Source organism: Triplophysa rosa, linkage group LG15 (assembly GCF_024868665.1).
Source record: "Triplophysa rosa linkage group LG15, Trosa_1v2, whole genome shotgun sequence".
NCBI lineage: Eukaryota > Metazoa > Chordata > Actinopteri > Cypriniformes > Nemacheilidae > Triplophysa > Triplophysa rosa.
Genome location: NC_079904.1, coordinates 18,669,226 through 18,683,173, shown reverse-complemented (window position 1 = coordinate 18,683,173; position 13,948 = coordinate 18,669,226). Strand labels below are relative to the sequence as shown.

At 43.6% G+C, this 13,948-nt stretch overlaps 1 non-coding gene and 1 pseudogene across 1 annotated transcript; both read right to left on the bottom strand.

Moving 5' to 3' along the window:
* Positions 1 to 2,784: 2,784 nt before the first annotated feature.
* Positions 2,785 to 2,900, bottom strand: LOC130566456 (U5 spliceosomal RNA). The gene has a single exon (XR_008964468.1). It is a non-coding gene; the product is annotated as a U5 spliceosomal RNA (small nuclear RNA).
* A 1,861-nt stretch (positions 2,901 to 4,761) lies between these two features.
* Positions 4,762 to 13,586, bottom strand: LOC130566107 (C-C chemokine receptor type 5-like; annotated as a pseudogene).
* Positions 13,587 to 13,948: the final 362 nt, after the last annotated feature.

Below are 13,948 nucleotides of genomic sequence, written 5' to 3'. Positions count from 1 at the left end.
ACAAAATAAATAAGTAAACTAAATTTGACCAATTTATATGGGTTTAATATAATAAAATTGAGTTCGTTTTACTTAATAATTTGTTCAATTAAAATTACTCAAACAAAATAATTAAAATCGTAACCACAATTATTAACAATTAATTCATTAGTATATTTTATTCCCAATATTTTTACGTTATTTTAACAGATTTTTTTAAAAACAGGAACATAATTATATTAAGTATATTTTAATAATCTATTTTCATAAAACCTACTAAAGCACATAATCATTTTTTTCAGTGTGTTCAGACAAGCTTAAATGGCAGAGAAACTGATCCTGGATCTAAGAAGTTGTCTTCTGAGTAGAAGAAATGAGACAGGCAGTGTCTGACACCAGACAGATCTACCAACAGGATATGGGCAAAGGCCTTGTGGTCAGACTGTTACATATACACACTAACACACATGAATGTATGCATGTATCCCAGGCCAGTAAGCAACATTTGATACAGGAAAGAGCAAGGTGATATGCTGTAACGTGCACACGGAACACAAAAACACATACACACCTACAACCATAGATAACTCACAGCACTTCCATGCAGCTATTCAGTTATATATATGACAAGGTCCTATCTACATGAATGGGGTAAGACTCACATCTCTAAAACAGCTAGATAAGATCACAATAGAGCAACATATTTCTGGCCAACAATAAAAAAAAAAACGAACAGTCCAGGGCTTGACATTTAAGCATTGTCATGTGGTTGTCCTTCGGACAAGTAAATTTGTCGAGTACAAAAATTACTTGTCCTAAGATAAAAAAAGATATTTCATTTGAATTATAATATAATATAATCAATATAATTGTTTCGGATTTAGATTGGTCAAGTTTGCTTCTAAGCATTTTAACTAGTGTCCGCTTTGGACGCCTGAATTTGGTTATAGGCCTACTCTCAGTGACTGCTATAAACCAAAGGCAAGCAGTAATTATTATTAGTGTTAAGGCTGTAAGTTAACTTTTTTTGCACATAGCACTGGTGCTAGAGAGGTTTAAAGTTAGGTAGCACAGGCAGAAATGTGAAAGTGTAGTTTATTATGAATAGGCAGATAACGGAGAAAGACATTAATGTTACATACAGAGGGATAAATTAGGGCCAATCATTTTTAGATTACCTAATTTTTTTAAATATTTCTAAGTTCTGTGTTTTTCCTTTTTTACTATACAATAGTGGTATATTTGTCCACATAAATTACTGTAGTATAGTATAGTATTACTATAGTAAACTGCAGTAAAAAAATCTTACTATATTGTTTTTTAACTTTACAATAGTATACAGTGTTTATTAATTTACTACAAGGGCACTTCAATTTTCAATAACAAATACTATAGTACACTACAGAATTTTTGTCTGATTGTTCAATTTAACGGGACTTTTATTTTCTGACGGGTCTTCGGGAAGACGCTTGAGTTTTTGTGTTTGCAGATAGTTTCACTCAAACAGTAAAACGATCGTAAAATAAACTCTCAGAGCAACTCTGGAGATGAAGTTCATGTGTTCATGTCCTCATACAGAGCAGACGCAGATCCTCGACCATCACTCGTGTTGTATGTGCACATAATTCACTCAGACACGCAGAACAGCCAGATGACATTTAAATAACAGGATTCCGCGTTCGCATGGGTGCGGTGCGCCATTGATTATTGTCACACACAAACAAGCACAACCACGACAAACGCACTTCATACAATCACGCAGCTCTGTCTAATGCACATATTCTTAATCTTATTATTCTACATGTGTCGCACTGTTTTTTTTTTCAAGTTACTTGTCCGGTCGGTCAAGTAAAATTCTCTCTCACTTGCCCATACAAAACATTCACTTGTCCCGGACAAGCGGACAAGCGTTAATGTCGAGCCATGCAGTCATCAACAAGCAGAGACTCTCATGAGGAGTAACAAATGAAGTTCGACTAGTATCAATGAAACGAAAGCTTTTTGAAACCATATGGGATAGTTATGACATTTACAAGCATTCTCTGAAAAGTCATAATAACTACAAAAAGGTGGGAAAAAATAACAGAAAATAGACACAACTGCAGATCTTAAGTAGAATAAGAGCAAAGAGACACAGAAAAACAACCCAAAAAAACTTGGTGTTTAAAATCAAATAGCAAGGACTGAGAAAGGACTCGAAAACAAAGAACAAATACAAGAGCCAGAGGCGGTGAAGACAAAGGCTTGAGCTAATATTCAAGATATAATATTCAATATTCAACCTCGCCAATTCCCACATCGGCCAGCAGGGGGCTCTGAATCCTGTGCTCTCTACTGCAGCCTGGAGGCAACACTGGCCTCCTTGAGGATCCCTTTACCACTGCGCTTGGTGAGAGGACGAGACCATGACACGTGAACAGTCATTTACCAGTATTATGAAATATATATGAAGAGTTTGGTTCCAAAATGAGATAACTCCGTTTTAAAAAACAAACCAACTGCAGTTTGATTGATATTAATTGGAATGCACTAAAAAAAAAAAGAGTCAACTCATTTTGGAACCAAGCTCTTCATATATATACTGTATATTCTCTAAAATATACAAAAGCAGGTCCATTAACATCCTAGGATGCGAAGTAAATTGAATAGTGTTACGGAATTTAAGGTATATTGCGCACAGAATTAAAGGAGCACAAATCACTATTCATTTTTGTATTATTACCTGGAATTCACTTTATAATTTTGAATTATACTACACTTCGTCACATGAATCGTGATTTAATCTATCTTTCCACAAGATTGGGAAGCCCCACCAAACGACAGGGCATCAAAAAATTAATTTATACTCATAGTGTTCTTCACCACGGAAATCTTTAGTAAAAGGCGAAAGATTTATGCGATTTGAGGAAAAACATGAGTTTACTGACTTAATATGGAAACTGGAAGGTACCCCACCAACGACAACACACTTCCTAACAACGGTAACAACAGCATGTCTTGCTAGCGGACATTTTACATTTAGCAAAGCTTTACTAACACCGCTACATAGTGTATGTAGCGGTGTTAGTGCTACATAGATATGAATCTACTAAACTAAATAGCAGCATATTTGAAGAATTAATGAGGAAAAAACGTTTGCAAAGTACACCGTGTTGCATTGTGGGTACAAAGGTTCACTGTCTTCCGGTTAGGTCACGTTACGTGTTATTATTTGTATCTTGTTCGACTTGATGCGGCGCCGCATGAGCCGACGAGCGGATGACATCAAAGTACCACGAGAGCGATTCGAAAAACCATAAAAAGTTTGCTTTCGAATCACTTCGCGATACTTTGATGTCATCCGCCTTGCGGCGTCGCATCAAGTCAACCAGATCTGAAGCCTATAGTGTTCCGCGTAGGGCGGGTGAAAAGTCTGCCCTGTGCTGTGCACGAAACAGAGGGACACTATGGTTGTTTTCGAAATTATATGCCATAATACTAATTTATTGATTATATTAACCAGTAACTTAAATCCAACTAAACACGATCACCATACTGCCACTCTAAGTAACAAACGCATGTAGGAGTAACGTTACACGCTACAGCCAAAAACACAACAAAGTAGAGAGTATCACTGAACACCAGCCACCCTGCTCGAGCTCGAGCTGCGTTTACTCGCAGTATTCTGAAAAACGTGCAAGACGTAGGAAGCTTTTAAACTTTAAAAAGAGGTGAAGTAGTTGTAATAACTATTAATAATATTAATTAATAATTATTATTAGCAGATAGAATATACTATACGTATAGTAGCGTAAGCAGTTGTTAATGCAGGCTAAAATGCTTCAAGTTAGGTGGTTCCGGGAATGATGCACACAACACCGGCGTCATGGCTTAGTAAGTATCAGTACTGTGTCTTGTACCCACGAATAAATAATTTACATAGTTAGCGGACATCACAACCAACTATTCATTCTTTTCTGTTAGTTTGTATTACCTTACAGTAACAAATGACACCGTTTATTTAGTCTACTTTTATAAAAAACAACTTCTTGATTTCAGATGTACTGTTTCAATGATATAGAATGTGTTTGTATGTAACGTTCTAGTAACTAAAAAAGCATAAAATAAAGTTGTAGCCTAAAAGATTGTAATCCATACATATACATGCAAGAGCACTGCTGTCAAGTTTTGACAGTGTCCTGTACTGTGCTGTAAATATTTGAGTATTGACATTTTGTTGAATAAAAACAAATAATTTAATGCTGTAAAAAACTGGAAGTCAATAGGGGCCAGTGTTGTTCAAAATATCTTTGGCGTTCCAAAGTCGCACAGGTTTGGAATGACATGAGGGCAAGTGATGAAAGAATTTTCAATTTCCACAATCTTATCACAATATTTTATGGTGTTACATTGCATTCAAAATATACAAAGAATATATAAAAAAAATTATCAGTAGGCTATGTTTTAAATGTTAAAGAAGTCTTAATGCAACACAATCCTAATGCATTTTATCTAAAAATAAGTAATTAATGTCAAAAACTATTATCTGCATTATGAAATATGAGAAATACAATTTTGCACATTTAGCACCAGCCTTATTGCTCAACTTCTGCATTATCCTGACAGCCAGACATACTGTAGCCTTCACATCCTTAGTGCTAAAAAAGCAAAACAAAGAGAAACAAAACAAACCGTATTCAAATTGTTTTTGTAGATAAACGTATACAGTATTATATGTTTAGTAAACAGGAATTGCTCAAAATAAGAATAACTCTTCATATTTACATATAATTTCAAAATACACTAACAGTGCAGAACATAATATGTGCTTGAATATTCAGTAGATCTTGAGAAGACTGAGCTTCTGCATTCAGATAACTTGCGAGAAAGCACGTTGTCTGAAAGAACAGCTCCATTACCATCTTTTTGACTTCACTTCTGAACTTTTCCCCAACAAAGCCATAGATAATAGGATGAGTCAACAGTGGCTGAAAGCAATAGTCTCCACCCATTGCATGGCCAGACTCAAAACCATTTTCCAACTCACAAGACTGCAAATAGCCATTTTTCTGCAGGAACCACATGAATATTGCAATGTTGTACGGTGTCCAAAAGAGAAAATACACAGCCACCACGGCCAGAATGAGTCTAATGACTTTGTGACTCTTTTTGGGATTTGATTCTTCTCAGAGTGGGGATGACCCGTGCATAACAATAGCCCATACTGATCAGAGGAAGAAACATGCTCAACAAGTTCAGTTTGAGGTAAACAAATGACATAGCGATCCAATGTCATAAGGACCATGAAGAAGATACTGCCGCAGAGACCCAGCATGTACAGACACGTCACAGTATGACACATGAATTTATCAAAGATCCACTCAGCCATGGCAGCATGGGCCAAAAAAGGGAGTGACACAAGAAAGAGCAGGTTTAAGTGACACACGTCTGTCATATTTGTCTTGTGACGGTATCTGATGAGCACCCGCACTACCAGGCCATTCCCGATAAAGCCAGTGATGAAGACTATGCTGTACAAGGTTGGAAGAAAAACTTCAGTGGAGGCTTTTGTGTTCCCTTTCTGTCGGTCTCTCGACGTTGTGTCGAACCGACAGAATGGGGTTTGTCTTGAGAACCTATCATCTTCTGAGTATTTAGAAAAGGCCAATGAAAATTGGCGAATGAAATTTGCATGCCGGGGTCCTCCCCGGATGCCGGGTATAAGAGGGAAGCCGGCGTGCTCATTCATTCACCTTTTGTTCTTCAGAGCCTACGCATCTGATGAGCTTCTCTACGATCTTTGGTGATCATTTTTCTGCTGGAATCTACGACGTGGACAGCGGACGGTCCCTTCCTGCAGTGACTCTCCCCTGGGCGTCTCGGCAGTTCCGGAGGTGTTCGAGCAAATTTCCTTTCTAAAAGAGCAAATTTCTCCAGCGTGGCTTGTCCCGCTGTTCTCATGGGTGCAACACACTCATCGAGGAGGGGGACGGACACAATGCCTGCTTCCAGTACGCTGGGGCAGACGTTGTGGATACGTCCTGCCCGCACTGCGGGCGGTGACGATTCAGACGTTGCGTCACAGGTGGCTGTGTTCCCACGGGACTCAGCCACCACCTCGTTTGCTCCCCGTTCCGTGGCGGCAGGACTACGGCCCTGCCGTCCGCTACGGCAAGCAGCGAGGGTGATATGAGGATTACTGTGAGCGATAATCCGCCAGCCACTGGCTCACGGACCGTTCACACCTCGTCTCGCTCGTCTGACCGTTCCCCAGGAGACGGTCCGCCGTCTTATTCCTCAATCACGTATTCGGACACGATGCGTGATGATGAGATGTCTCTTGCAGCATCGGGGGGTGACGTACTGCCATCCGACTCCGACGATTCCTCGGGCTCCCTCCCTCGGGGGGTCGAGCCCAGGAAGAAGCGGACGTCGAAATGTCAGCCATGCTTTCCCGGGCCGCCGTGAGTGTTGGGTTGCAGTGCCCGCACTGCCTCTCCCGGCGCTCGCGGCTGGCTACATGGCGCCTCGGGTTTGAGCGCGGCTCCAAGCCGCGCCCGCCCCCAGTGCCGTGTTTACCGGAAGTGCATGAGGAACTTTGCAAGACCTGGAACCCCCTTTCCGGCACGTTTCACGTCAAACAAAGTTCTGTCACCCTCTCTTCCCTCGAGGTTGAGACAGCTGGAGGATGCGTCGGTGTCCCCAGGTGGAGTTGCCGCCGCGGTGCACTCGTGCCCGTAGGTGGCGGCCACCTGGGGGGGCTCGACCTAGACTCCCGTCCAAAGCATGTGGTGTCTCGGCATCTCTGGTGTCGAGAGCTTACATTGCGGCGGACCAAGCTGCCTCCTCTCTCCACGCTATGGCTCCTGCCAGGCCAGGGCGTTGAGAGAGCTCCACGAGGGTAAGACCGACCCAGCGCTTATGCAGGAACTCCGCGCCGCCACCGACCTCGCTCTACGGGCGACCAAGGTGACCACGCGGGCCCTGGGTCGGACGATGTCCACACTTGTGGTCCATGAGAAACTCCTCTGGCCGATCCTTGCGCAGATGAGTAACGCTGAGAAGGTCCGCTTTCTCGACGTACCCGTCTCGCAAGGGGGGGCTGGTTGGTGTTACTGTCGAGCCGCAGCGGCCCCGCTCACCCCCCGCCCGTCGGGGGGGGCGCGAGACCCGCACGCGGCCTCCCCGGAGGGTTCTCGACAGTAAGAAGCAGTCCTCCGTGCCGCAACTCGGCCGCCTCGGCCGTCGAGTCCCGTGCACTGTCTGCTTCCCAGCAGCCCTGGTCCTCTTCAACGCCCTCCAGCTCTGGCGCCCCCCACTCAGGCCCCCCCCCCTGGAGGAGACAGCGAAGAGGAGACCATCGCCCCATCAGCAGCCGCGGTGAAGCGGCCCTCATGGGAAGACCTCAGGGGGATCGAGGCTACCATTGGGCCCGACCCCAGCCACATCGCTGGGAAGTCGGATAGGGACGGATCCTGCCCCGTCTCTCCATCTGCTGGCCCCCTCCGGGGGGCTAGCGCCCACTTACTCTCAAAAAAGAGAGTTTCCTCTCTCTCTGGGTTATCACAGCCGCTCCCACCCTCTGCACGACGGTGAACGGCAAACTCGACGTTGCGTCATGGCGAAGCGCAATGTCGAGTATAAACACCAGCCCTCAGCACTCTCAGTCAGACAGTGCGTTGAGCTGCGCAGTCGCCAGGCAGGAAAAACAGCAGAGCCGATCTCCTCCCCGGGGGACCTCCCCCGGCAAGGAATCCGTACTGCTAGCCATCGAACCACCCCCCGGGGGGACGATGAAAAAGATCGTACCTTTAGTCCCCGTCTCATTCTGGGAGCCTGTCCGGCTTCCCAGACTGTCAGGCTGGCTAGGGAAGACGATCCGTCTCGGCTACGCGATCCAGTCGCCTCACGCCCGCCAAGTTTCAGGGCATCCGATATACCTCAGTCAGAGGCTAGGATGTTCCCGTACTTCGGGCCGAGGTCGCCACCCTTCTGGTGAAGGGAGTGATCGAGCCCGTCTCACCAGCCGAGATGTTCAACGGGTTTTACAGCCTGTACTTCATTGTCCCCAAGAAAGGCAGGGGGTTGCGCCCTATCTTGGGTCTGTGTGTTCTGAACAGGCACCTACACAATAGCTGCCTTTCAGGTTGATCACGCAGAAGCGCATCCTGACGTCCGTCAGGTGTCAGGACTGGTTCATGGCAATCGACCTGAAGGACGCCTACTTCATCTCTCGATCCTCCCTCGAAATCGGCCGTTCCGACGGTTCGTGTTCGAGGGACAGGCATATCAGTACAGGGTCCTCCCCTTCGGTCTGTCCCTGTCTCCACTAGTCTTTACGAAGGTCGTGGAAGCCGCCCTCCTTCCCCTCAGGGAAGGAGGTGTGTGGGTACTAAACTATCTCGACGACTGGCTCAGTTTGGCGCACTCTCGAGATCTGTTGTGTACACACAGGGACCTGGTGCTCCGGCACCTAGATCGGTGGGGCTACAGGTCAACTGAGAAGAGCAAGCTCTCCCAGGTGCAGAGCATCCTCTTTCTCGGTAAGGAACTAGACTCAGTCCTCATGAGCGGCCCCGCTCACCCCCCGTGGGGGGCGCGAGACCCGCGACGAGGAAGCCCGCACCCACGCGGCCTCCCAGAGGCAGTGCGACTGACTACAGAGCGCGCCCGATCAGTGTTGAACAGCCTGAAGCTTTCAGACAGTCAACGGTCCCCCTGAAACAATTTCAGAGGCTCCTGGGATACATGGCATCCTCGGCGGGGGTGGTCCCCCTCGGGTCGATGCACATACGACCGCTCCAACACTGGCTACAGAGTCAAGTTCCTTGGAGAGCGTGGCACACCGGCAGCAGGCGTATGGTCACACGTTTTTCTGCCGACACACCCTAACCCCCTGGTCTCCATGACCTCCTTAGGGTTGGGGTGCTGTGTGCAACGGGCAAGCAGTGTCGGGGCGGTCGACAGGCCCCCGCCTGCATTGGCATTTCAACTGCCTAGAGTTGTTGGTTGTGCTACTTGCATTGAGGAGGCTACTACCTCTCGTGCAGGGCAAGCACGTGCTGGTCCGGTCGGATATCATTGGACTCGCTCACGGCAGCTAACATGACTCACCCGGCGCCTCCTCCTCTGGAGTCAGCAGGTGATCAGTTCCCTGCGAGCCACACACATCCCAGGCGTCCTGAACCAGACAGCTGATGCGCTCTCTCGTCAGTCGACGCCTCGCGGAGAGTGGCGACTCCATCCCCGCGCAGCCGGCTCATTTGGGAGAGGTTCGGCCAGGCACAGGTGGTCCTGTTGCCTCCCCGGACTCCACCCATTGTCCGCTTTGGTACTCCCTGTCCGAGGCAACCCTTGGCACGGATGCCCTTGCGCACAGCTGGCCGCGGGACAAGCGGAAGTACGCTTCTATAGTACGCTTTATACCTCTGAAATATGTGTGATCCTCTCCGTCAAAAAGCTATGGAGAACGTTGGTGCTGCTATTTATTTCCTGAACATTCCAGAGGCGGGGCATTATTTTACTGAAAGAACGTTATTGAAGAAGATAGTTTGGGCTTAGCTTGAATATGCTAAATTCTTTGTCTTACCATCTATTCTACACCAAATATCAGCTTTCTGACAAAATAAACAATAAAAGCTGTTTAGTAAATGTAAAACAAATCTACAAAAAAAAAGAATGTCATTCAATTTAAAATACACTGAATAGTACTGAAAATGTTCACTTACCATGATACATGCAGTCTTTTGGAATGTGTTTCTGGCATTTACATACAGGGAGTAGCAATGGGGCACGTGAGGCAGTGGGCAATTGCCTCGGGTCCATATATTGAGGGCTGATCATTTATATAATCCCAGTAAGCTCCTTTGTGCCCCCCCTTCTAAATCTTTATTCTAGTGGCGCCACCAGGCACCAGGTCTGAGGTTTTCCAATGGCATTTGCATGCTTTTAAACTGTTGATGCGGGTTGCTTGCATTTTGGTATTTGGGATGGGGCCATTGGGCTAGTTTTGTTACACAGATCTGGCAACCCTGTTCGTTATAGTGAGCAGACAGCAAGGAGAGAAACGTTATTACATTAACAACATAACATAACATTGTAAAACGGATGTCACCACTAAACATATCACTATCTCCCTCTCAATAGAATCTACTCCATGCTCCTTCCACTCTATACAAGTATAGACAAACTCATGGAACTGTTTTTCACACTGAGCTTTTTCAGTTGCTGACTGTGCTGCATATATTTTAATTTCCAAGTTTTTCTACAGGTGGCAAATATAATTACTTCATTTAAAAGTACTACCTCATAGATATTTTTATCTTCTCAGATTGTTCCTCAATAAAAATATACTAATCTCATGTGTCTCCTCTAGAGCGGAGTTTTAGAATGTGGAATTTTTTCCACATTTCTTGCAAGAAAATGCCCTTTTCCCTTTTTTACAATTTTATGGTAAACTGAACATGCTTAGCTAGCTCCCCAGGCTCCTGAATTAGATAAAGTTAAATAAATGCACTCAATGCACGGCCGCTTCCGCGTTTACACTCAGGGGGCGAAAACACATCCGCTTCCCCACTGGAAGCCATTCATCTCTACCTAGAGCTGTGAACATGACAGAGGAGAAGATGAATATTTGTACTCGTTGCTTACACAAAGTTCGCCGGATTACAATAAATGATGTTCGTCAGCATTGTGATACTGTCAGCTGCTCCCCTGTCAAGTAAAGAAGTAGGCTTTAAACTATCCGTTTAAAAATACATGGACAGCTTGGACGCTATTGCTATTAGCACACAGCACGTAAAGTTAAGGCTGGATAACACTGAATGACATCATCTTTACACCGAGTTTATCAACGATTTTCAGCCCTTAAATATCTTTACCTTTAAACAACAAATTTGTATGAGTCTGACCAGATATCAATAACACAGTTCCCGGTAAGACACATCTGTCATATGGCTCTAATATGCAGGTTTGCTGTAAAGAAACATCGCTTGGCTTTTAAAGGGTATAAATATTGTTTAAATACTGAATCGGTTTTTAATTTGTTACACAATTCACCTTAAGTTGATGACATTGATTTTTTTAATAAATTATAACGTTCTCACTTACCTCCCAAATCATTAATATATGTATTTTCTCAGCTCCCAGTCAAAATCAGATGACAGGAAATCAGGGAGAGGACGACATGTTTCAGAATTATGATGAAGTCAGAGAAGACACAAAGTTTAGGAGCAGGACACACCAAAGGATAGCTGTGACCTAAAGCTTCAATTTATTGTTTAAATTTTGTGAAGTTTTCCAAGGATCACAGACAAAGTCGTACTGTTGACCACAAGAAATATGAGAAATGGTTAAGAGCCGGGGCAACATGAGAAGAACAGGGACATCTTTTGAAATAGTAGTGAGCATTTTTACTGTGTATTGTGAGAATTTCATATAGTCCATTCATTTTAATCATTTTAAATATTTTACTTTACAATATTCCAATATGAAACCTTATTTAAATCAAAAGCATTTTTTTGATGTATTTAATCGTTTTTGTATTTGCATTTTACCTGACAATTTCTGTGTATCAGTTATTATATACAAGCTTACATTAATAGATCACATTTTGAAAATAGAATATCTTTATTGTCATGTCACAGCTGCATACAAAGACATTTTAGTTACACGCAAAAAAGTACACACTAAGAACTAAGATATGGATGACTGCACAAGCACATATAATGCATATTACGTACAGTACAGAAATGTCATAAGTAGCCTATATACAGGTATTTACGTTATTTTTATTTACATTATAATTTGTACAAATAAAACCAAATTAATGTATCCGGTGTTACGTTTATTCTTTAGCATTAGCTAACGCTTTCACCAATAGACCATATCTTCAGTAGCTGACGTGCTGTGGCTCAATCACATCTGCACTCTTAATGTGATGACAACAAACTGTAGTACCAGTTAAGGTTTAAATCCTTACATGTAATAAAGTAAATCCATGCTCTGAACATTATTAAATCTCTGTGAAGCTTCATAAAACGGGACACAGCCATGCCTGACGGAACCACAGTCACGTGTGTATTTAAACGCTGCAGGTCATGACTAAACTAAAGTTTTGTATTATAGCACCATTACATGTTTAATATATAGTATTTTAACAATACGATGTATTTCACTAATCTATATTACACGTTAATTCCCCCCAAAACGAGCGCTGGTAAAGCACATTTGCTATGGGTGAATACAACCCGGAAGCTTTCCCGCCCCCTGAGATTTTACCGGAAATACGTAGCACTCCATGCATTGAGTGTATTGGATCACGGGATGAATTGGGGAGTTGGGATTCCATAAGAAAAAAAACTGTTTAGTAATAAAGAAAAAAGAAATGATAGAAAACAGGAACATTATAACGTACAAATATTACACCATTCCCATGTAACACATATAATCTAGTAGCATCTACACATACATTACTCATGTTTTCTTTTACATAAAAAATGGTTAATCACAGTTTATTGTTTCATGTTCAACACTGCTAAATCTTTTGAAATGCACCTACGAACGCTCCTCTCCAACCTTGCTTTGAGTTATGAAAAGCAAACCAATACAGTTTCCCTTTGAGTTCCTTCTCTGCAGGCTGTGCCTGATCCTGCATCAAGGCCTCTGATAGATGAGCCAGCCATTAAATAGTAACAAAGTTTCCTCCTAAACATCACCTGACACTCCGCCGTCTGCAAACTGACACGCTGGGTACTATCCAGGGAGGAAAGTTACACTAATGAGCTCAAACGTTCAGTTTACTTTGGCACTTACCCCACAATGCCTATGTGCCTTACAGGACACCACCAAGCCACCAACATCCACCTTATATACAAATACCGTCCGGATTTTTATCCTCTTACACCTGTGTGATTCACTAAGGTTTTCTTATCCCTGGACCGCTTCCAGAGAGTCAGTTTGCAGATGGCAGATAAAGTCTCATGTGAGAAGGAAAAAAATAGACAAAAACCCATCTTTTTTGCGTCAGTTTCCATGTTGGTTTGGTGCTAGTTTACCATAGCCATTGTGTTTCCCAGCACAAAGATTATACACTTGATCTTTAAACACTTGAGCAGAATAGTTTTTTGCACATGGGTCTAGATATCATAATATACCACTTATTATCGTATAGTGTGCCCCGGTCACATAGGCTACAATAGCTCTAGTTGGTGAGTGGGCTTACCCGTGGGAGGGTTAAACAGCTAAAGGCAAGTGACTCCACCACAATAAAAGTTACACAATCAAATGAATCACTGTTATGATTATGATCTTCACATGTAGGCTTGTTGGCGTAAAGGCCAGCAAGGAACTGACAGAGATCCTCAGCCGATAACTAAGATTAGTTTCCCTTAGCAATGGTTTGCCCTCTTTGTTTATACAGAAGGATACAGAGATTCCCCAACAGCAATAATAGAACACGCTCCATGTTGCAGTACGCAGATATCATGTTTCCTGTGCACCTGCGTCAGCTCAAACACAGCACTCTCTCTCTCGCTCACTCTTTGTCTCACCACACAGACAGAAAACTCGGCCACTGTACACTCTGTCCCTTCACTGTCTGCTGCCACTGGGATGGAGACTTGTGACATCACGGTACTCTTGTGCTTTAGAAACTGAGAAAATGTCTGATTTTAGGACTTGAGCTGGATTGTGTGTGTGATTGTGTGTGTGGAAGGGTAAACCCTACGGTATGGGGACAAAATGTCCCCACAAAGATGGCAATATCCAAAATCCTTGTGGGGACATTTTCTGGTCCCCATGAGGAAACAAGCTTATAAATCATACAGAATTAACTTTTTTGAAAATCTAAAAGAGCAGAAAGTTTTGTGTGATTGTTAGGTTTAGGGGTAGGGAATATGATATACAGTTTGTACAGTATAAAAACCATTGCGTCTATGGAATGTCCCCATAAAACATGGAAACCCAACATGTGTGTGCGTGTTCATGTTTT